Source organism: Mycteria americana, chromosome 3 (assembly GCF_035582795.1).
Source record: "Mycteria americana isolate JAX WOST 10 ecotype Jacksonville Zoo and Gardens chromosome 3, USCA_MyAme_1.0, whole genome shotgun sequence".
Taxonomy (NCBI): domain Eukaryota; kingdom Metazoa; phylum Chordata; class Aves; order Ciconiiformes; family Ciconiidae; genus Mycteria; species Mycteria americana.
In genome coordinates this window covers 35,552,931-35,577,743 of record NC_134367.1, presented here as the reverse complement: position 1 = coordinate 35,577,743, position 24,813 = coordinate 35,552,931, and the positions used below count along the sequence as shown (strand labels likewise).

Genomic DNA, 24,813 nt, shown 5'->3' with positions numbered 1-24,813 from the left:
GTTACTGCAGAACAGTCATATAGAAAAAATATGTGAGTGACACTGCACCCAGCTTCTTTCTTTTTCCAGCCTACACACTACTTAAGGTCAGCAATTTGTGTTTAAGATCTGCCCAGCACCACATTTTTCCGTGTGCCTGTGAGACATTATGACTATTGATGAAGAATTGTTTCCTTTTTTCCCCAAGCAACCTAGGCTTTGAGGAGCCCAAATTAATCTTCATAGAGTGTAAAATAATCCTCTTTGAAGTAATCATGTTTGACAACCTTGTGTCCTAGCAGCAAGCTGGGCCTTTCAAGAAGAACAGGGCAGCAATTTAATGTAAAGAACATAAGAGGATCTCATTAATGGCAAAAACGTCTAACCTTTACCTGAAAAATATATAAAAGTTTCTGCAACTCTTAGAATTCACCCCACACCACTTCGTAATAATTGAAACCAAACAGGGAGAGAAGTGCTCTTCTAACGGCTATTTGGCTTTTTCTAAGTCTAGATTTTAATGCATTCTGAACTTCAATATTTTATCTTTAAAATGTTTATTTCCTTTAGCAGTGATAAGCAGACAATCCCAGTGAGATTAGCACACTATTTACAAAACATTCAAGGGCTGTTCTTTAATAGTTCAATTAGCATCTAACAGGGATTTGAGCAGTAAACTGGTCAGCTAATAAAATCTAAAGCACACTCCATTTATTTACACTGGTTTCAATCACTAGTGAATTTCGACACCTCAAGAGAAGGCCTATAAACTTGCACCACCCCAATTGCTAGTAATACTGTCTGTACTGCTCCCCAAGTGAAGGTTTCCTTCAACATTGTCATAGCTTTACTTCTTCACCAACAAATCTAAGAATGCTGCAAAATTACTTGCTGGGTTCTGAGAATGGCTTTAAACCAGGACCAAGACAAGTAGATGACAAACCTAGATACATCCCACCTGGCCAAGGGAGGGCAGATGGATTATTACAGATTGCAAACTGGATAATGACTCACAATGCCAAGCTGTCTTGGAGAAAAACAGTCATCATTATCTGGATCTGAAAAGAATGAATGGAACCTGCAGGACATGTGAAGGATGACTCTCTTATACCCAACATCTGCAGTGCCCTGGCTGGAGTTCTCTGCAGAGAACATAAAACCCAATCTGTGAGCACCACACCACAATCAAGCAACAACACCGCAGAGGAGAACAGCAGGAATACACACAGTTACAGTAAATATGACTTATTCAGAAAGATTAAAAATCAAATGATCAATGTTAAAAGACTGAACAAAAGGAGCGCCATGAAAAGTTTCTGCCAAAGAAGGGGTATTACCTCTCCTCATGTCCGTCATGGGCACAAGAATCTAACGTGCTTAACATTCAAAAGAGATGTTTCAGGCTAGATATTAAGAAAAAATTTCTGATGTCAGGGAAGTTGCTAAATGGCAGTTTATCCACTTCTGAAACAACAAAGAGGTAACTTGGCCATGTTGACAGGAGAAATGCAGAGAGAAACAAATGAGAAACCTGACCTATTAGAAGATATTTGTTTTCCCTAATTCAGAGAGAAAAAAAGATGGTATCCCATTTTTTAGTTACAATCTACTTCTAAAATTGTTCACAAAGACTTAATACAGGCTGCAGATATCATTTTTCCAACTTGGGGAGCTTTCAAGAAGGCTGCTTCAAGCCTTCATGAGTTGGACTTTAGCGTTATATAGCATAAGCCCCAGAATCAACAAGAAGTGAGGTCTGCTGGTGTGAGATAACTTTTATTAGCAGGTAGCAACTGCTCAGAAGCAACACAGAGCTAAGTAATTCCTAAATCAAATGAATTTCTGATGTAATTTCAGAGAAGACAGCTGATTTTTATCATCAATGATTTTATCTCTTTCTGATGTTCATTGAAAAAAGCTTGATTTTGTCTTTCAGTATAGCTTAAATTTTGGTGAGCAGAAAATTACATTTAGAGATCCAGCTGCATGGATGATTAAGAAAGTATTGTCCACATCACCTTTTTCTGGACCTTTTGGAGGAAAAGCTGCAGGACAGCTGGCACAGTATTCTTTGGGGGCTTTCCTAAACCACTAACTTGTTTGCTTGGAAATATTACTGTAAATAATCATAAATGTGAAACATTAAACACATTGCATTAAATTAAGCATTATTCAGCTTCTTACCTGTTCACATTTTAATTTGATAAAAACTGTAGATGGAGATTCCATTCGCGCTGTTTTAAATCAGTTCACAAGTCATTTCTAGCACAGTCTGTGATGAGTCATTTAATTATGCTTTGTCTCAATTTATTGATGTATAAAATGAATATGAAGTTAATCTCCTTATAAGATTCCATTAGTTAACTCAGTTTCTTTTTAAAAATGGTGTGAAATAACAGATACAATCAAAAGTACATAGAGTTCTTTATTCCACACAGAAATATAATTTCTGTGTGGTTTCCTTTTTTTTTCCCCCTACTGGAACAGATTTAGTATGCCAAGGAATCTGACACTGGAATAAGCCATCTTTCTGTATACATATAACAGTCAGCTTTACCTATACCCATAAAGTTTGCCTTTGCATTCACATTTTGAAGGTCAGCATCCTGACACTGTCAGGATCTTTTTTAAAACAATGTGAACAACAGTTTCTTCCAACAGGTTTCCCTGGGGGTCTAGTATTATGTCACCTATCACAGTATAAAGATATAGTTTTCTGACTGATGCAAGACCCTAGTGTTCTTCACATTCAAGTTATGAAACATTTGAATTCAGCAAATATCTTCCAGAAGGAAAAGAATTCCGTTCAATACTGTTGCTCTGTCAAACTTTAAACTGTCAAACTAAAACTCTGTCAAATATATATTATATTCAACCAGCATTAAATACTTCAATAATAAATTTATTTCCATGTTCCATGTGAAAATACATATACTGTGTCAGCGAATGAGCCAGGAGATCTACATGTAGAGAAGAAAAATGTAAGAAGATAAATCCTTATCTTTCTTTTGAAAAAGGGGGAAACTGTTATTATAGGCTCAATTCACACGCTGAGATTCAGAAAACTCAGAAATCTTCTCCTTCAGTTTTATTTGATCCCTGATATAAAGGTCAGTGTTTCTGATTCTGTGCAATAGCAGACATACTCAAAAAAAGCAGGCTGTCGTTATACCTAGTACTAGCTCTCAGGAACTGTCCTACTTCAAATATAAAAAGTGCAAAACTTTTCTCTAGTTATAAGAGTGCAGATAGTGCTTGCCTAGCAATGGCCGTGTGGTGAAACACATTTAGGCTGCATCAACGGTGTACCATACTTGAACCATACTCTGTGTGGCTAGATCTGACTGAGCCAAACACAGCAATGGCTTTGCCTGAGAGAAGTCTCTGAAATGTGAGCATCCAATGCAGCTGTGGGTTTTGTTATTCTTCATTTCGGGGTCTCTTAAAATGATCACCTGCCTATACAGCCTGTGGATGAAATCCTGATCACACCAAAGTCCTAATAACCTGAGCTACCCTAGGATTTCATGATTAGTATTCACCTGTCCTCTCCAGTTGCCTACATAGGTATTTTGGCAACCCCTAGAGAAGATAGTCCAGTAAATTACCTTCCTGCAGGAAAGAGTTCTACGTTTCATTTTGCCTAATTGCCTATGCCTAGTTTTTAGTATGCTTTGTCCAAGTATTATCTTTTGTCACTGGTAGGATGAAATTTGCTCTATTCCTAAAAACTTGCATTACTTGTAATACTGCATTTCTTGTGAAATATAAACTTTGTTTGTTAACCATGTTATATGAAGTTAAATCCTGGAAAATTCTATAATCTGACATAATTCAGCACAGCCCAACTTGACATTTAAAGAAATACCGCTTAAAAAAAAAAAAAACAACTGTGAGAGGATGTGGCAATTATCCAGGAAAATAGTATACATTACCTTGGCTAGAAGCTAACAGTAGTTATTCTAAATGCTTGAGCCAGCTAATTCTCTATTTTTCTAATAAACTCATTCATAAGATGTGAAAATATTATAGCCAGTGTTCATTTTTTTGCTTTTTTATATTTTCACATTTTAATACAATCTTCATTTAACAACATTTCAGGATCCTTTATGCCAGATATTATGCCCCACTAAGTTCTACCAAATATCCGCAGTCAAGCAACCAAAGGTTGTTGTAAACTTTATACCTTTTGCTTTTTAGCATGCCTTGACCAAGTTATACCATACTGGCATTTACTGACAAAAAGCAATCATGAAGTTATTTGGTCTGTCTCTGGCTTCCCTTTCCACATGATAAGACAAATCATCAACTGGTTTATTTCAACATAGCTCCTCTGAAGATAGTTCACAGCAGCTGAACACTGAGCCCAGTGACCTGTGCTTAATTCACAAATACAGGATGCACAGACACTGGGACAAGTGCTCTGAAAAGGCTAATGAGTATGTCACAGGCAACGTGTAGCAACTCAGTTGTCAATCTCCACAGAGTTATGTTGGAATGAAGGGTCACAGGCAATAATCTGGAAGACTGGAAACTGCATGAGCAAGCCAAAATGTAAATGTGAAATGTAACTAGTCATAGAATGAATGGTGTTATACGCCCCTCTTTAGGGAAGACAACAAAATGTAGCAAGTCCTTTTTTAATGAAGGTTGACCCACAAACCAGTTTCTCACAGCATATAAGAAATGCACAGAAAATTTATCTTTTGTTGGTCTGAGCTTGTTCTGGGAGAGTTGCTTCCTCTAGATTTTAAATTGCTTCCAAATATTAACAATTAATGCAGACTCTGAGGATGAAATTCAATCTGCAGTCGCTAAATGTCTTCTGTATAGCTGATATTTCATGGTGTTTGATGACCACTGACAGACCAGCCATAACCCAACTCTAAATTCACTTTTCATTCCTAAGAGTTATGCATTGAGAAACTCTGAGTGTATGTGATACTAAAAGACTGGTGGCCCCAGCTCATCCATCCTATACAGGCTGAAGCAGGACTGATGGGCTGAGCGAGGGAGGAACAGAGAGTTGGGAGGGAGATGCACCAAGGGGATGGAGAACTGTGGGCTGGGTTGTTGACCTGGCAAATGGGGTTATGTGCAGAATGAGTTGGGACAGCTGTGGGTTAAGTATAGGAGTTGGAAAAGGGAGGCTGTGAGTTGAGTGTATGTGACGAAAGTCTGTCATAACATTTAGATCCTCAGTGGAAGCATAAGGTGTGCAGGGCTGAAGGTGGTCATCTCCTAAGAACAGCCTGTGCCCTAGAAGGGGTGCAGATTCACCTCACTGGCAGAGCCCACAGCCTGCACCGAACCTGCCTTCCTTCCCACCATCTGAGGCCACCTGCCCCCTTTTCTCAGTGCCCAGCACAGCTCAGTCAACAGCATGTTTAGGAGACCAAGCATGTTTTGGGCTCAGCACATTAGGGTACCCGTTTTGATCACTTTATATCCCAGAAGTCTATTCCTCACCGATTGTGCCGCACACAGTTCTCACAGCTCCCTAGCTTCCTGCCCATCATCCAGTCTGGTACCCTACACTCTAACCACCTCCAGACTCCCTTCATCCGTTACCCATTTCTACTCTCCATGCTCATACACCAATACAATCTAGCCCCATACATTTCTTTCCTTTTGATCCACTGCACAGGTGCTTCTCCCATACAGGAAGACCCAATAGCTTTCTTACTTCAGTGGTCAGACAGCTTTTCAGTTCTTGCACACCTTTCACCCCCTTGGGGAGGTTAGTACATAGTGGTTTGTCTGGAAGTTAAACCTACCTGTACAGGAAACAAACACTTGCCTGGTAAAGCCTCATTGGTAGAACAAGGTAAGTATAATGTAACAAGCAAGTCCACTGATCCAGAAGCTCTAACACAATTGCTGAATAACTGCAGGAGCCACAGATGCTTTAGGATACCTGAGCCAACATAGAAGATGACCAGACATCCCATAAAATAGCAAATGCGACTGAATTATGGTATCTGAGTTCAGCATATCTGCCTGTCTGACCAGTGATGGATTGCTTAACAGTTGCTTGGAAGCACTTGTTCTTAGTAAGGAATGTGCTAGCAAATTGTCTTCATAATTTTTATTGCTAAAGTGCACTTCAAAAGACAGGGCTCTGAATAAAGCTACACAGTAAATAGAATATATTCCAGTAACACTCTAAAATAGGAAACACTACTTATTGGATTTTTAGGTTTTTCTCTGGCTCAGAATTCCTGGTGGTTTTACATTTCAAGTTGTTTCCCGTGAGCAGCTTTCTACATACATTTCTTGAAGTGTTGCCAGATATAAAAGACGAAAATAGTTTGATTCTCCATTGTGACGAGTCAGAAGGAATGAATGGTTACATCAATGCTCAAGAGCAACATGCTGCTGCCTGCTGTGGTGCAAGTGACTGGGAATGTCTGTGAAACCTTGAACTTCTCAGGAGTCTGGGAACAGTGTTACTGAACTGCAGGAAAACTGAAGAGAAAAGAGAATTTTCCTCAGCACATCTCCTCACATGCTACTGCACGAGAATACTACTAGCTGCACCTTTCATTTTGAAAGCACAGTTACTGGAAAAGAAAAATTAAGGAGTAAGAAGTCCAATTAGTGCTGTGGTAGGGGAGACAATGAGTTACCTGGGTTCCCAGCAGGACGGTCATTGCAAGTGCTATCAGGGGAGAAAACAAGATAAAGCATATAAGCACAAAATTTCTCAAGCAGTAAAAAGTATAAGGACAAATCTCTCCCTACAGCTGTTCTCCCTTAGAAGCAACCAGCTTGTAAGACTAAGGAAAATCCTACATGAATCATTCCACATGGCACCAGAGTAAAGGAAAACTGGCAGCGTTCATCTACTACCGATCATAAGGAGCTGGCAAAAATGGTATTGGAGACCCTGGCAGAAAAAAGATCTCGAGGGCAAAAGCATCAAGAGGACAAAAGCATACAAAGGAAAAGAGTAGTACATTTTCCTGATTATTTCTAATATTATATTACTAACGAAAGATGCTAATTTCCATTTTTAGAAAAAGAATTCTTAGGCTTGTACTCTCCAGAAGAGTTGTATATGTACAGTTTCCATAAAGCATAAAGGTAGGTAGTTACCACAATACATGTCATAGTAATGCAGACCAGTCTGTCTAGTGGTACGTGACGGCATTTTTTTCGATGAAGATGAAATTATTGATACAAAATCATGGCATTGCAAGAATTTGAATTAAGATCCAGACATAAGTTGGTATGTGGCCTTGTATCCCATCACTCTAGGACAGAAGAGTGTCTTCTACTGTGAGAAGTCTTTAGGTTTCTGAAGAGCATAGTTCAATGTTTTCTTCTGTTTCCAAGTTCCTCATGTTGTGGCTCCTGACAGATATTAATGCAATCAATTCTGTTTATACAAATAAATCAGTCATGGAACATATTTGGTCACAAACAGTACATGGACAATGGTTGTCAGGAAGCAACTCTGCCTCAAGAATGAATTCTGGTTAAAGGGATCAGTGCAGTCAGCAGGCTCCACTGATGCTTGCCAGAACTTGTTCCAACAACCAACCAAAATACACACCCTAATAAAAGAAGCTTATTTTCATACAAATATATACATATGCACAAGACGTTATTTAGCAATCTTATCAGAGGATCTTTAGAAAACAGGTTGTATAGAAATAAATTTTCGCTTTGTGTGCTACAGATAGTTTTCTGTGAGAAAGACAAATCTTAACATTCCCGGCTCACTTATGTTCCAAGAAAGGTGATATACCTTTATTTTGTTTAATCATGTACAGCATTATAAAATGGCTGATGGTAGACTGAACCATAGCTGCCAGCCTGTACTCTCATACTGTGAAACTGTATGTGAATATTAAGATAAGCCAGCAGTGAACAATTCTAAATGCCACCAAAGTATCTTAGTGTTGGAAAACATTTGATTGTATCATATGTTTTCTCTGGCAGGAGATTCTTGGGATAATACTGAGAAATGCATATGGTCTAAAGAGGTTGTATGGAAAGGAACAAAAAGGAGAAACAGGGTTCACAGTGACTGTCAGAAAACCTCAATTACTCGGTAAATAATTAAACCTTAATAACTACATGAATACCTTGAGTTACTATTCAGTGTGGCATCAAGATACCCTGCAAGAAGTATGCTGCCCATTCTAGCAATTTAAGAAGGTTGGTTTTTCTCTCTGAGGTATGGGACTTGAAGAAGACTGCTTGTAAGAGAGGGTTATTTTAATGTTTTGTCCCCCTCATTCCCAAGATTTGCCATAGTATGACCTGTGGCATTGAAAAAGATTTCCTAAGAGACATTTTTTGAATCCAGAAGGTGAAAAGTGAAAAATATAAAAAGCTGAGTCTCTTAATTTGATGTGTCTTTGTTCACCTCCCCAGATGAGAAGGGTGAGCATACATGAAACATGAATAGCACATGAACAAATAACGCTTTAGACAACTAGATGGGTAAAAAGCTGGTTTGAGGATCAGGTTCAGAGGGTAACGGCTAATGGATTGTTCTCTGCCTGGAGGCTAGTGGAGTACTGTGGGGTCTTGTTTACCATCTTTATTAATGGCTTGAGGAGGTGACAGCAAGCTTGCAGATAACAAGAAACTGGGTGGTGTAGGGCAGGGCTGCCATCCATAGAAAGATAGAAAAGATGGAGAAATGAGCCAACACGATGAAATTCAAGAAAGACAAATTCTTTAAGAGGAAGGAATTCCTCTTCAAGGAAGAGCCCCTTGCAGCAGTACAGGCTGGGAGTCTCTTCTCAGGGTGTAGCTCTGCACAAAAAGCCCTGGGGCTCTGGCGGGCAGTGAGCTGAGCGTGAGCCAGCAGTGGCCCTGGCCGCAAGAAGCCATCCTAGGCTGTATAATACAGGATCACAGCCTGTTGATCAAGAGAAGGGAACTTCACCCTTTACTCCTACTTATCACATCTAGGATACTGCAACCTGTTTTGCACTCCCCAGTGTAGGAAAAACATTGATAAACAGAAGTGACTTCAGTGGAGGCCACCAACATGGTTATGACTAGTGTATTTGCCCTTTGAGGAGAGACTGAGGGAACTGGACTTGCTCAGCCTGGAGAAGAGATGGTTTCGGTGGCACCTACCAGCAGCCCCCAGGATCTCCAGGGAGGGTGTCAGGAGGCTTTCTTGTTCAGGAGGTGGTTGCTGGACGCTGATGTTAGACTGTATGAGAAAGGGGAAAAAAAATGTCAGCGAGCTGTGATTCCTGCTTGAGAGAGAGGATATGGAGGTCCTAATCCCCCTTTTCTCCAGCATTTTCATAAGCTCATTTTATGATTCAGTCAAAATACTTCTAGAGCTGCTTCAATCATGGCACTGTGTGCAGAAACTTAATTAAATAGCTATTTAATTCCTCTCTTCACTCAACAGAGGAATTTCTGGATGTCTACATTTTTCTTTACTGGATCAGACCAGAAAGCCATCTGGTCAACACCCTACATAGTTATGACCATCAGTAAGTACTCAGAATGAGGTATTAAACAGCTACCATAGACATGGGATAGCTGGTCTCCAATATTAAACCCTGTTCTAATCTCCAAGACACAGGCCTGATTTTACTTCAGCCATGTATTCACGTATAAGAACAAAATGTGAGATAATAATGTGCCATATTCTTTTAAACTCACTGGTGTAACAGATTAAATGGCAAGCCCCATTTTAGGTGTTAAACTGAGTACTTACACATTCATGTCTTATTGAACTCCAAGAAGAAGTTAAAACATTACAGTAGACCTCTTCTTAAAATATAGGTTTCCAGGATTCCAAGAGTAAGGAATTCCTAAACAGATTATAGTCTGATACTGTCATTTTTAGTTAAATTCATTGAAACAATTTAATAGTCAGCCTTGATATTAAGTCAAATTTCACTTTAATAACAATAAAGAATATTGCATCAAAAACTGACCTGTCTTTGATAGAATATATTAATGTCTGAAAGAAAAAAGGATTAAAAGAAGTTCTTGCAGTCATGGCATACAATAATAAGCTTTGAAATCACCCTAACTGTGCTTTAAAATGAAAGACAACATTGCAAAGTAGCTTTACCATCCCAAGTCACAACCAGCAAGGGGTATCTTACAGCATCCTCTTCACTGTAAAAGTGTAGATATGAAGAGTTAGAGGGCAGTCACAAAAAGTTCAGAAAACACAGCCTGTGCTTCAGTACAAGATTTTTAATTTTGGTTCACTTCTCTTTGTGTACCTGCACTATGATTGTTTTGTGTTTGTATTCTCATTTAACTGTGAGAACACTAATGTGGGGACATCAATGTGTGAGCACAGTTATTTGTTTTAGTATCTTTAGCTTAGCAGAGCTCTAGTCTGACAAAAGAAATGTGTTTATATATCCAAGAGGGATAGCCCCATCGTCTACAGGAGTACTTCTCCGGAGCATGGAGGTAGACTTTGGACTTTGACATGTCCTTTTTTCTCTGAAGTCCTCTCAACTTTCTTACTGAAATATTTGAAGTTCAAATAAGCTCTTGTGCTTAAGGCACTACACTGGGAGCCAGAAGATCTGGGCAGTCTGACCTACATTTAGTCTTTGACAAATAACCCTATTACTTCACTCCTTATCTGTAAGCTCAGGGTAATCTTTGCTTCACTATATTTACTTATCTTCTTTTGAAGATGAATTCAGAGAATCAGAGTGAATAAAATATATTCACTGGTAATTTTCTAATATTCTCATCTGCAGAAGTGAGGTCATTCAGTCAGGAAACTCAGAATCATACCATGTCATCAGCTGTGTTAAAATGTGTGCTCAAACTTTTCAAAAAAGAATTTGTGGGATTATTTAACTTTTTGTTTCTGAGAGAACAAGATATAAGCTCATGAGCTCAAGATATCTTCCACATTCATGAGAGGCAGGAATATTTTGTGAGTAGAAGCTGAGTTTTTCCATGTAGTGACTTCTCTCAACAGTAGAGACTCTTATACAAAGAACAAATATTTCGAGACTTGCGATAAAACTGTGACCACTTGAAATATGACATATGAATAAACTACTTGCATCCAAATATTTACTAGGGGCTATTTGCTTATAACCTATAGCCTTAAAAGTGGCCATAAGAACTATAAGATAACTAATAAATTTATTTCTATGTGCATTGGGAAGTTATTTTTCTTACCAAACCTATAGCATTCCAATCCTTTTGACAGGGAAAAATAAGACAACTCAGGAATAATATTCATATTTGGAAAGAGCAATGTTAAATCAAAAATACCATTAGCCAGCCAATAAGAGTAGAAAAGTGCAGAATTTAACAAACTTCAAATGTCCACATGGAATAGAATGGAGAAGTGGAGAATCACTTTTATATTTATTTTAAAGAATAAATATTTGGATTGAAACAAACAAACTCTATCCCCTGAAAATCTGCTTCTCTATATGTATAATTATGTATGAACATATGAATTCGTATTCACACTAGTCTTGGTTTACATAACATATAATACTGATGGCCTCTTGGCACTAATTTTCCTTTTCCACATCTAAATGGAAACAACATTTCTGGTTGAAAATATGCAGTCTGATCTCTAACCAGGACATCTCCCTACACAGATGTGCATAAGGGTTTTGCCACTGGAACATCATATAATTGAGGCACTGCTCAAGTCTCCATGGTGTGTAATTAGGGAAGGTTGCAGTTTTATTCCATTTGCTTTAGTTCTTGTACCTTTTTTCCTAATAAGACATTTCTTTGACATCTGGACACCCCCCAATAGCTGTGGTCCTGTCCCAAAGCCCTTTATTACTCAAAAGGAATATTTCCATTGACTTTACTGGATTTTGAATCAACACCTACATTCTTTGTTTCAATTAAAGCCTGAGGTGTGCCACAGGCGATAGCCAAACTGTTGTCTTAGTCCCTTTATGAGTAATCTTTCTACCAATTTGTTACTTTCTTTAGTCCTGCTTTTGCTGCTTTTTCTTGAGCAGTTTTGTTAATTATTTAGCTTATTATTTCTATCCCCCTCAGCTCCCTCAAGCTGCATTTCATTCAAATTGTTGATGATTTTCTTAGTTACTTTTCTTCAAATTAGTTTTTAATTTGTAGCACTAAATCCATCTATTACTCTATTGACCTCACTTCTCTCCCTTAGTCTATTCTTTTTTCTTCTGTGGTACACTAATTGCAGTTTGTATTATCTTGGTATCATCAATGCATTTAATGCTATGTAATCTTTTCCTGCTATGAAGTAATTTAGAAAAACTTTTAATAAAGCTCATCCCAACTCTGCCTACTCATCACTTAATTCCAGGCCACTTTTTTTTCATTTACTACTAACATTTACCTCCTTCTGTACTACCAGTTTCTATCTATGCTATTATGCAGAGAAATAGTCTAAAATACAGATTTGTCAGTTTGGCTACCAACTTTGTTGATCTGAGAAAAAAGACCATCTAACAGGTAGATTAATTCAACTATCAATCAGCTTTTGTTAAATTTCTCCTTCACCCTCTGAAAGACCTCTTCCACGCTCGCACCAATCAGCAGTTTAAGTTACTATTAACTACAGAGGTTTTTACCATGACTTACCTTGACTAATTTTTCATCACCTTATGACTTCAGAAAATGCTGTCCAAGCTTCCACTTAGCATATAAGCGTAAGAACAGTCCTGAAGTATACCCAATGCAATAATGATTTTGAGAAAAGATGACTGTTGTTTGGCACTAGACTTGGCTTAATCTTTGGCCATGTCTGTCTATAGCCATGCCAGACATACCAAGCAATGACCCAGGGCCAGGGTCTAACCAGGTGGTCCCATCAGGAGCAAAAGGAGCTGGGGCCAGAGGAAGGGCTGGAGACAAGCTGCAGCACACATTGCGAGGGGAGGGCGTCCATCCAGGAGACCAACTACCTACAGGGATGGAGATGGAGATGGAGGCTGGCATTCCTGCGATGTCACTGGGACAGGGGCTGACAGCTCTGGGCCTGGCTGAAACAGGGTCCTGGGCCATGGGCAGGGGTGGAGGGTGGCCCCAGCAGAGGCCTTCTGGTGCCCTCAGGGCCCTGACAGACTGTTTCTCTGGCTTTATGGTACCTTTTTGCCCTTGATACATATGGTTGCGATCAACTAACGTCTAGATTCCATATTTTCTGTAAGTCCTTAAGACGGACTCCCCAAATAGATCTCTGAAAAATAAATTGAATAAATGATTATTCCTTATTTGAAAGACCAATAATGACATTTCTTCACATTTTGGTGTGACAGTATCTGGCATTCAGTGTACCTTCCCAAGGCAAGGCGCTTCTATTGGAAGACAAATTAAGTTGTTGATGCATTATCTTATTTCCTGTGGCAAAGATTTTGCTCCTGGCTCTGGAAGCAGAGAAGCCCTCACAGTCAGCTCTTAACTCCTTGCAGAATCTTGGCAGTGAATCGCAGGGACTTTGCTGTGGGTTTCTCTCGCACAGAGCATTTCTAGGGCATAAGTAAATGTTTTATGAGGGTTTAAGGACTAGGGAGCTGGCTGGATTAACAGAGAGGGCCAAAAAAAGGCACAACATGATTCTACAGCCTAAAGATGGAGCAAAGCTTCAACAAACCAGAGCTGGTAGAATTAGGTTCCTTCTGCTCACATGGTGGTGAATGTTGCATATTTCCAAATTGAACTGGGTAGTTCACCAGGACACAAATAAACAACACAACATTTTTATTAGATAATTCTGGGATGGTGCTTATAAAAGCATTGGTGTTGCTTTGGCAAATATATCATCTTGCTCACCAGATCTGTTTGAAGTAGCAATGTTGGATTTTCCACTATTCCAAAGAATATTCTCCGTGGGTTTAGAATATTAAGATTCTAAAAACATCCTCGTGTCTACTCAGGTGAAAGGGCCATATGTGCAAACACTCAAGATGAGCAAACACTCAAAAAGGTGCTACACTCAAGATGAATCAGACTTTGTGCAGAACTTGTGCCAGTGTCAAAAAAGAAGATGTATCACATAATTTGGTTCCATTTCCTGAGTGGATAAGGTATATTTTGTGCAACGAGCGCTAACTAAAATATTTTCAATAATACAGTGGATCCAGGAGCTGTGTAGATACCTTTTCAGGAGATTTTAATGCTCCATATCATTCTTAAGCAAGCCACCATCTCACTTACAAAATTAGTGAAATGTTTCCTTCCCGTCATCTCACAAAGTTTTATTTAAAACAACGCTCCCAAATCATTATCAGATTTCTGATTTTCTATTGAACATATTATTCAAGGGGGTTTCTGCTTCAGGCAAATTAGGCAATTCTGACTTTAAATTCACCACATAGTAACTAAATAACTTTATTCTAACTGGCACCTATTCTAGTTACAAGGAAAAACCTTCCAAATCCTTTTATTGCAGAAGAGGTGTCAAATGTAAAACTTACTTCATTACAGTATCTTTAACATCCTTTTTAATATTACTCTTTTAAAAGTGAATTAGTTGTTTGGAATTACTCTGCACGTTAGGCTGAGTATTACACTTTTATATTTAGCCACTCTGTAGGTCTTGTCCAATTCAAACCACTTAAAAAAAATAGCATCCCATGAAGACAGACAAGAGAAGTATGAGCAATAACAGACAGGCAAACAAAGCTGAAGATAAGAGGATTTGTTTAAAGCTACTAGGACGTCATGTCACTGTCAAGCCTGAAAAGCAAAACTTCTGTGTTCCCAGTCTAAAACAGAATATAGTTCCCTCTTTTTTTTCCTATCCGTCCCTCTTCCATCCTTTTCTATTGAAAAACAACAACTAAGGCATGCTTAGGCACATCTTTTGTTATTTCTGTTTTGCCTTTTTTCAGATTTGAGCTGACTCAGAGGCCTCTGTCACCTGTTTGGACCATGAGTGATTGACTTGTGGGTCAATATTTGATTTTTGGAAGAATGAAATTTAGGCACTAAGACGCAACAGAAACTGGATACAAAATCAGTAGCACATCAGAGGACAAATTCCAGCAGTATGCCACTTGCAGTCTAGTATGCTGTAGTTCATCTGGATTTAAACTTTCTTCATTTATTATTTGGCCTCTCTTTGACAAAGAAAAGTAAAATATAGAGTTTCAGATTCCACTAGTGAGAACAAGAACTATCAAATTAACTAAGGTAACAAGAGGGAAAATTTAATGTATGGTACCACTAAAATTTCCCCTTCTCAGTGTTTGGCTTTTTAAAAATATGATTATTAGCATTTGAGTATCTCTGTAGGAACTATAAAACTGTAATACTTTCCTAATATGGAAAACAAAATTGTGCATCTGGTTTCTTTAATTCTCGGTTTTGTTTATCTTTGATTAACTTAGGAACCACTGACTCATACTCCCTTTGCCATGGTTGCCCTCTTGCTTTTTTTTTATTTCACTGCTATGACTAAGATAGGATTCCTGAAATGCTAGTTTGTTGACCTTGAAGTTTGCTTTTGAATTTATTTTTATGTTGTGATTTGAATAATGTGTGTGGTATTTTAATATATGATGCCATCAGTTAAAAAAAAATAATCTTTCTTCAAAATATGTATGAGATCTTGCAAGAGAACTTAAAGTTTCATACTCTCCTTGCACAGACGCCATAAAAAAAGGGGGGAAACGAGATTAAGAGGGGTAACTTCAGGCAGACTCTGTAATATTTTCAGCAGTTTCCGAGAAATACAGGTGAAAGTGGCCATACTGATCGCTGGCAAAAGAGCTGTGCAGCTAGACTTGTGGAATATTTTAACAGGAGACCTCATGCTGCATTACATGACTTTTGTTAAATCATTGCTACTTGTGATTCAACCTTCCACAGCATCAAAGTAAAAGTGTTTGCATAACTACATTAAAACCTGTACCTGAATTTCATATAGCAGTTCAGTAAATTGGTAGTCAAAACATGAGCTAGACATGTTATCCACCACAAGTGGCAGTCCATAGAGACTTTGGTGTGTATTTACTCACATGCCATTCTGGTTGTGTTTTTGCATGTCCTACATATACTACACCAGAACTCTTTTATTTTTGTATTTCCTGGTGTGTAACCCAAAGTAGTGGTATCCTTTTGGTTGTCCAAAGTTTGCTTTGTTTCAATAAACTTGATTAAAACTAAAGGAAATAACTGACCAGAGTGTCATAGGAGGTGAAGATGCTCCTGTAGCATCTCTGGCAGGACAACTCACTAATCATGGAAAACAGATATGCCATGCTCAGCAGTTTCTAGTAACAAACCTCATGACATCTGAATCTTCAAATTTGTCTCACCAAAACTGAAAGGACCCTACCACCTTCTTTTTTTGTAATCCACGTGTACATAATTCTCAAAAACAAAGATGGCACTCTAGCAGCTTATCACAATGCTGAAAAAAAACATAACAAAAACCATAACAAAATTGGTTAAATCAAGCCTATGACAGCCTATGTCATGCAATTTTAAATCAAGTTATCCAAGTGTTATCTTTTGTTCCACAATGTTTCATTATTATTCAATTTTTAAAGATTCATTCAAAGCCAGAAAACATTGTACTATTTCAAAGTACTGATAAAATATTTCTTAACGCAAAAGTCTCATGGTCTGAGATTCGGATGAAGCAAAATAGTAAGCACATTTTTAATTTTAAGAAGCTGGGGGGAGGCATTTATGAAACTCTATAGGGAGGTAAAGATTTGTTTCCGTTTGTTGCTGTTTGTAGTCCCAAAGACTGGATGCAAAGCTCAGTGATACAATGGAAATCTGCATGATCGTTACGGTAGTTCAGATCAAGGCCTAATTAGCTATTTTCCTTTCATTTCAGTGTCTCTGTAGAGGATTTTTTTTTTGTTTCAAACTATTTTTAGCTGGAGAAGTCTAGCACATTTAGAGGAGCACTGTACTATGCCATTTTTGAGGCAGAACAGGATAAATTGTGTTTATGATACTGTAAGCTGGCTAAGATTCTAGGAAAGTAGGTTCAGGAAGCTAAGAAAAATCTGAGAGGTGTGTTTTATACACACACACACACAAAAAATTATAAATATTCCTATTGCAGCTAGCTATTATCAAAGAAGGTTCTTTGGTGCTTACTATAAGTATATAGTGTGATTCCTATCCACATCTTTCAGATTTAATTTGTTAATTCCCAGGCCTGTAACAGCTATTTTTATCAAATAAAATCAAAGTGAGAAAAGCCATGTAAGTCCCATATTGGAAATACCTAGGAATTCTGAATCCATTAATTCATTTTCTATTTAGAGTAAATTTGGTTCTTCATTCTTCTGCAATAAATAAACATGGTGTTTACTGCATGGCATTGTTTGGCCAAGACAGAAATCCCAGTCTGTCTTCTTTGTAGCTGAGAACGGAAATGGCACAACAGTTCTGGAAAGCCTGGGAGTGTCTTTGGACATCAACAGTGGTTGTTGTGTGACTATCCTGCAGACACAGGTGGATGTGGTTCAGTAATGTTGCTTGTGTGTGTTTTTCTACACAGAACTACTTACATACAATACCTAATTTAAAGCAAAGGCCACTGTACACAACATAGTGCATATAGTGCACTGATAATGGATAACACTTCTGAAAAATACTTTCATAATGAAACATAATGAAAATTACAAGATGTGTTGGCCTGAAACATTCTTTAACTAGCCTAGATAATGAGTTTGCACAACCCGACAGTAACAGGAATTCTTTAACACAAAGTTATTAACTCATTTAATCCTTGAGTTGAAAGCAATGTTTTCCTAATATTTCTACTAACTTCAGTACATCTGTATTTGCACTTTTTTGCATGCAAGGTGCAACAGTAAAATACCATCCTGAATCAATTACAGAAGAATATATGAAGGCACTTCAAAATAATTTCTGACCAATCATATGGACTTGCACTGTATTTTACTATTGTTTTAATGTCCTCCAAAGAGATGATATAATGTTGTGACCATGTAACTTTAAGTATCTGTAGAAGTGGAACAGAACAAACCACTAAAGCAATGATAGTACCACTGAAACGTCTCCTGGGAGTCTCATTCTCAAGACTGAGATCTGAATGTAGATTGCATGATTACACCAGCATCACTGTCCTTGTGTGAGCAGGTACCATAAACGAGCCTGATATATAGTGAACTGTATTTGCAAAGGAACATTTCAATGCTTAATTGCCCAGTGATTAAGAACTACAGAAAAGTGAAAGAAATTTAAAAAGAAGACAAAAGAATTCTGGAAAAGCGGGTTAACAGGTATTAATGCTAGAGCTTGAGTTTGCTCTAATTAATGACAAAAATACTAAAATGTTCCAGAGCAGAGGATTTCTGAGATTATTTTAAAGATTATCAGATTATTTTCTCTGATTAAATTGAAGTCGTCAGTAGAGGATTCTGAGATTAGAGGACTTCTAGATTTTAAAATCATATACTCTTCTTGGAATGCAGATGCAATGCTCATGCCCATTATTGTCTCAAGTTCTTCCAGAGAGCATCTGGCTTACCTTTTATTTAAATTTAAGTCCTCAGGTCAGTGACTGATTCTGACTGTTTTCTTTGAGACCCCCTCCCAGTAAATCTAGTGGTGGAATTCCTTTCTCACATTAAAAGAAAAGTGAAACAGAAAGGTACTTTATTAGCTGGCAAACAGTTTAAGAAGGCAACTGGTAAAGCGACTTAGCTGAATCCAGCTGCAGGAGTCCCCAAGTGCTGCTGAGCCACGAGCCCTTTCTTCAACAGTGGATACTTTGAAGGCAAAAGAGGCATTGGAGGAAAAGTGAGGAGTGAACATTTTGAAGCTAACTAGGGATCTGGGATGCAAAACTGACATAAATTATCAAAATATGTCAGATCAAAACTCTTACCTGCCTATTAATTTGTGGTGCCCTGGTTTAGACACACAGAGCATCCTTATATGTTGACATAAGAAGTTTACTAATTTTTCAAAGAGTTGATGTTTTATCCTTTCTTATATTTCAGGTTGCAGCTACTATTTGAACTCAGCTGCAACGATGAGGCAGTTATTCCCTATGAGGACAAACCACTAGAAAAGGATGAAGGGCACATTATGCAATAGACTTCACAGTGATGTACTAAACAACAAAGGAATACTGAGGCTTAGGGGTCTTGCAGCCATTGCAGTGTTTTGGAGAAAGTTTACCCTTGTGGCTAGAAACATGAGTTCTGTATAATTATGTCTTCCAGTCTGTCTGTCTACTTAATGCTGTACCTTTGCACATGCTTAACATAGGCTTTATTTTTCATTATGCAATGCATTTCTCTTTCCACAGTAAATGCCAAAGATCACCCAGGTCTTGTTAGCACAGCATCCAAAGGTTGACTTTCCCTGACAATTGTGCAATTTACATACGTAGCTTCTTTCCCACTAAACAGTAATTAAATTTTGACATTGCTAAACATTTCTGAACGTTCAATACAGCTTACTTTTAATGAGACACAGCCAGGAGGCAGTTAGATTAAGTTAATTTTTATTCGGATGTGGACAAAAAATTCTTCTGGCATTTATGTATTGTCTCATCGTTTCCACCACCATCACATATTGAGGAGGAAGGAGGGAATCACGCCCGCTGTGGATGGGGAAGCCAGCCTACCGCCTCACGCAGGGGAGACTGTCTCAGCAGCGAGGCACTCGGTCTCCTTTGGCACGCAAACTGCAGGGGAAGGTTCCTCCCACAACGGCAGAAACCACAGGTTCCCATAGCCTTGAAGTTCCCCCCCCTCCAAGTATGTCTCGCCAGCCCCATTAGCCTTTTTGACAACCCACCCTTTTATGGCAATATCCCTGTTTGCATTTCGAGGGATGCCAGTGCCGTGGTAGCCTAGCAGGAGACGATAGGGACTGGTATCTCTTCAGGGCTCCATGCACAACAAATCTGTACCTGCACACACACAGATCTATATACCCATGAGCACTAAATGTTTGCATATGCCTCCTTAATAATAATTAGGCAACTCATGTAATTATAATTTATCACAATTAATCATAATAATAAAATCACAAGATCAGAGAAGTGTTGAGGTTGAAAAGGACCTCTGGAGCTCATCTAGTCCAATCTCTGCTCAAAGCAGGGTCAAACACAGCAGGTTGCTCAGGACATTGTCCAGTCAGGGATAATCATCATAACCAGGTAATGTTTTTTAAAAACTTACCATGAATCCCAGGTTTCTGGGATCATGGGGTATACCTCTCTCACAAAGGAAACAGATTTATTTGGGGCCCACACTTGTGAGCAAATTGTTTCATTGTAAATGCTTTGAAAACATGGAGTCACATGTACCTTCTCCACTCAGTAGTCAAGGTCATCATTGCCTAGATTTTGAGCAAATGCAATGATGAGCTACTTTAATCCTACTACAGCATGTGGTGCATGAGCTGGTAAACAGTGCCAGCAACAGCAAGTCTGTTCATACTAGGTCCACTGTCATCTGAACAAGTATAAATTTAGTAAAAAAGTATCAATAGTTTCACTGAGTTTTGCTTAATCAGGATTTACATCATCTACTGATGGTTAGAAATCTCCCCAGTGCCATAAGCAAGATCAATGGATCTTGCTTATGATGTACCCAACATCAGATCGGTGCTCAAGAATGAATTCTCCCTCAGTCTGCTGTGGCAGAAAACAAGATATTTTTATATTTATATTTTTACCTTTTATTTTAGAGTAAACAGGATCCATTCTTCACCAGGTTCTGGGCAGGTCCACCAAAGTCTCTCGTCTTGCAGGACTGTGGTAGTGCCACTTGAAAGCTATTACTGGCTTAGCAGAGCATGTTGTCAGTCTTGTGTTTTCTGGTGTTTTGCAAGCACATTCAGATTTGCTGTGTGGAAGGAGGGGCAGACAAAGCCTGTGGAAGAGACAGTGGCATCTAGACTAAACATCATAGCTGCTTGCAGTTGCAAAACAATGAACTTGATTTACAAAGTCCTTTCCTGTCCCGTATTCCAACCTAGATCATCATCAGCTATGAAATCCCACATCCTAAAGCCATTTCATTTGACTGAATGGCCAACCCACCTGGAAGTCCAGACATGGTTACATTCACCAGGTCTTCACAGAAAAATTGTTGGGAGGTTACAAAATTTCTGATAGAGACAGTGTGCCACTGAACAGTAAAACACAGTTACAGCAAATGAAATGAGTCAAAAATTGCAGTTCAGTATTTTCTATTTTTTCCATCCAGCATTCCCCTGCTACATACCAAAAAGACAATTGAAAAGAACTTCCAAGAAATCAGCTTATGTGCATTCGTGGTCAGGGTCACAGTAAGATCAAAATCTGCCTCCTTTCTGGATTTTGGATTAAGTTTGGCTGGAAATAGACATATATAAATGATTTACCTCTCCCATTCCAGTTTTTTTATGTTATAAGAGTTCCAGGCATAGACATATTAACTGGCACAGCAATCAGATAAAACCACTTAAACTGACTAATGAATGATAACATCTTTTTTAATAACTATTTAATATCTGCTGTGTCCATTTGTTTTATTTTCTTGGGTTGTTTTTATGAGGCAGCTTGACCTCTCTTTTTTTTTTTGGAAAATCACCTTATAAACAAAATGATTAATATATGCACATAAAAAAGTAAACTGGTGACATCATTAGCAGGGTAACATGCATCTTTCATCTGACAATTCTTGGCTTCCATTTGCGAGGGAGAGATATACAGCCAATGCTTTTAAAACCTTAAAAATACAAATTTATATTATTTTGCATTGAATACTGTTTACCAGTTTGGGTGTCTCCTACCTTCATGTTTGTGAAAGCTTACCAAGAACGATGTGTTCTGCAATGATTGCAATTAGAAATATTTTATAAATGGCTGTTTTATATTTTGTTACGCTCCAAAATGGCAATAAGCTGTATTCTCTCTTCATTCTATATTTGGAATTTCCATTGACGTCAATAGAACTGTTGAGCAAAATTAGAGAGAATAGTCTAAGGGCTAGGTAAGTAATTAGGCTTTTTTCAGTGGGAAGAGCGTCAAGCTGACTTTATTTTTTCCGTCCTCATTCACTCCATCCTGCCCCTAACTCTACACATATACACACACTGCACTATATGCCCAGCATGAAATTACAATAATTGTAACTAGTGGAAAAAAAAACCAAAAATACTTGAGGATAAACAGCGCTGCCTCCCTGTAACAGTTTACCCTTAAGGAATGAACTCCCCAGTTAGAATCTCACAGAACTCCTTGGATGACTGATATTTATAAATTAGGATATTGTTTACTCAGAATATCGTTTCTCAGAGTGTTTAAATCCACCTAATCCACATATTACGTCAGACATTTAAAAAAACATGTATATGGTATGAGATGAAGCTCCAGATGGAGTTAGGCACAATGATTATCCTTGGCACCCTTCTTTAAATTTCAAATTAGCAGTCTATTTCTAACTCAGGAGCTATCTGGAGGAAAACAACTTTTTTTTCCCTGTCACGCTACAACTTTTTCATGCTTTTAGTATAAAACTTCTTAGAAGATCAATGTTTTAAAAAAAATCATTACCTTCTAGGGTCTTTATTTTTTTGTTTTACTTGCAGAGGAAGACTGACTGAATCTCAGAAGAGCCTCGTTTCCATTGTTAGTTTTATAATTTTTGGACCTGGAAAAAATTGTAAATTCATTGGGATTTCCAAAGTCAAAACAATTCACTCCAAAAAGTGTGTTCAGAATTATGAAACTTATCACCTTATGACAAAGTTTGGTGGTGGGTGTTGCCATGGACCCGCAGAGCTACATAAGAAAAATAATATATATTCACCTTTTTGGCCACTGTTGTCCTCCAGATGTTTTGTACCTCAATTCGATTGAGCATTGTTCCCTCAACTGTATTTTCTCTGCTGTTCTTACCTTTTTATATTGTTGTTTTTTCACTTGATTGTTTGTGCAGATTTCTGCTTCATGGTTTTCTCTTTCTCTCTCTTAATGAGCACCCTCACACACTCCAAGTATTATTGTTACTCCATTTTGTCTCTTCACCATGCTTACTTGCCTTGCTTTTTTCCTTCTCTCTCCTCTTTGTAGCTGAGAATTGAAATGTCACAACGGTTCTGGAAAGCCCAGGAGTTTCTCTGGGCATTGACACCGGTCGTTGTGTGAGCGTATCCCGCAGACGCAGGTGGATGTGGTTCAGTAATATTGCTTATGTGTGCTTTTCTATACAGAAATACTCACATGCAATACAAAATTTAATGCAAAGGCCACTATACACAATATAGTTGTATAGTGTGTATGAGACTGGGAGTCCTAATGAGCTCTTCAAAAGTGCTCTAATGTCTTTAAATCAAGTAATGTCTGTAACGGCATCTGGAGGTGATGAAAGTTCATGCTGGCTAGTGGAGTGATGCAGCTTCCTGTGAAGAAAGATTTGCCTTTTGCTTCTTAAGTTGTACCTTTTGCATCATGTCCATCCGTACCTTCTGTGTCATTGTGTGACTCAAAAAGGACATAGCAAAATACCCGATTCACAAAAAACTTCTGTGTAGTCCTTTATCTGGGTGGGTTTCTCCTGGTTTAGAGAAAGTCTATATCTCCTTTTTAGAGTGTTTTGAACATCTCACAGGGAAATGTTTTCTTAAAGCATGAGAGGAATTACATTAAGAAATCTGCTCATAACAGAGCTCGCCTGCCAGTCCGGAGGCCAGCTCCTGAAGCCATTGGGTGCTGTGCTGAGGGCTGTCAGAACAGATAAATATAGGATTTGCTCTTCGGTAAACAGAGGGTATCCAAGGGGAAAAGTATGGATGTAGCCTTAGGAAGGCAGTCCTACAATTCTTTTTGCCAGCAACGACCTAGTGCACAATCATGATATTATTTGTAGTCATACTACTTCGCATCATTTATACTTAGGAACACAAACAAAGGAATTCACAATAGAAATGAGCTAATGTTGTCATCTGGGATTTAGTACAGTGAGAGCATTTCCAAATATCTTTGTTATTTTAGATGCTCAAGGGTATGAAGCAATAGCTCTTGTCTGTCTTTATGTTTGGAAAATTCCTGTGTAGTTTATGCACCAAGTTATAAATAAAGAACAATGAAGAAAGAAAAAATAGACTGACCGCTGGGATCTTAATTTGTTACTGAGTGGCAAATAGCTTTTACAGGAAACAGTGAAAGCATTCTTTGCAAAGGCTCTAAAGAGCATAATGTCAATGAAATAGTGTCTACATGTTACCATTTACCTTAGTGTGCATTTGTATTAACAATCTCATTTTACATCTGCAGTTATGTGTATCTTTGCATTCATCAATGCAAATCATCCTTGAGGTACCCACAGCCCTTTTTTGCCTAGAAAAGGAATATAATATACTTGCTATATAACAATGTGATATAACAGAACAAAGCCGCTGACCAAATTATCACTGACCTCCATTAAGTATTCGGTGACCCACAGGTGGTCTGTCTGGGGTGAGGAAGGGAGGTGTAGTTATCTACATGATCTGCTACATATGTGACTTAAGAGAACATAATAAAATTAATTTTTTTCTCTTTCTTCTATTTGGTTTTTCTTTGCGTAACTGAAACTGTTTCAGTAATATACCTCAAACATACCATGGGATAATTAGAAAAGTTCTTAGCAGTTCTAGGAAAGTTCCCAGCAATTCTTTCTGATTACTATGTTAATTTCTCTATTCCTCCTCCTTCTTTCCTTTTGCTGTACCTATTACTTGTATCATTTAAATGTGTGTGGCCCTGATTAGTGCACAAACTACTGAATTCCTACATGGATAGGGTTTGCATAATGTATTTAATTTATACCAATGCATAGGCTTCCAGATAGCAATCTCCAAAGCTTCATCGGGTGGCTTATTTTCACTGACAATGTGATTTTCACACTGACATGTGAGAAGGTGAAATTTACAGCT

General features: G+C 38.2%; 2 long non-coding RNA genes across 4 annotated transcripts in view; both read right to left on the bottom strand.

The window, feature by feature from the left end:
* The window catches only part of LOC142407668 (uncharacterized), a 500,339-nt gene that overhangs the window by 432,463 nt on the left and 43,063 nt on the right, over nucleotides 1–24,813 (bottom strand). The window lies entirely within an intron of this gene.
* Nucleotides 7,386–23,046, bottom strand: LOC142408127 (uncharacterized). Of its 2 annotated transcripts, XR_012775161.1 has the most exons (5): nucleotides 22,796–23,046; nucleotides 21,710–21,849; nucleotides 20,587–20,783; nucleotides 12,729–12,863; nucleotides 7,386–9,160 (listed from the first exon to the last, which is right to left on the bottom strand). It is a non-coding gene; the product is annotated as an uncharacterized LOC142408127 (long non-coding RNA). The 2 variants fall into 2 exon arrangements; XR_012775160.1 differs by lacking the exon at nucleotides 12,729–12,863.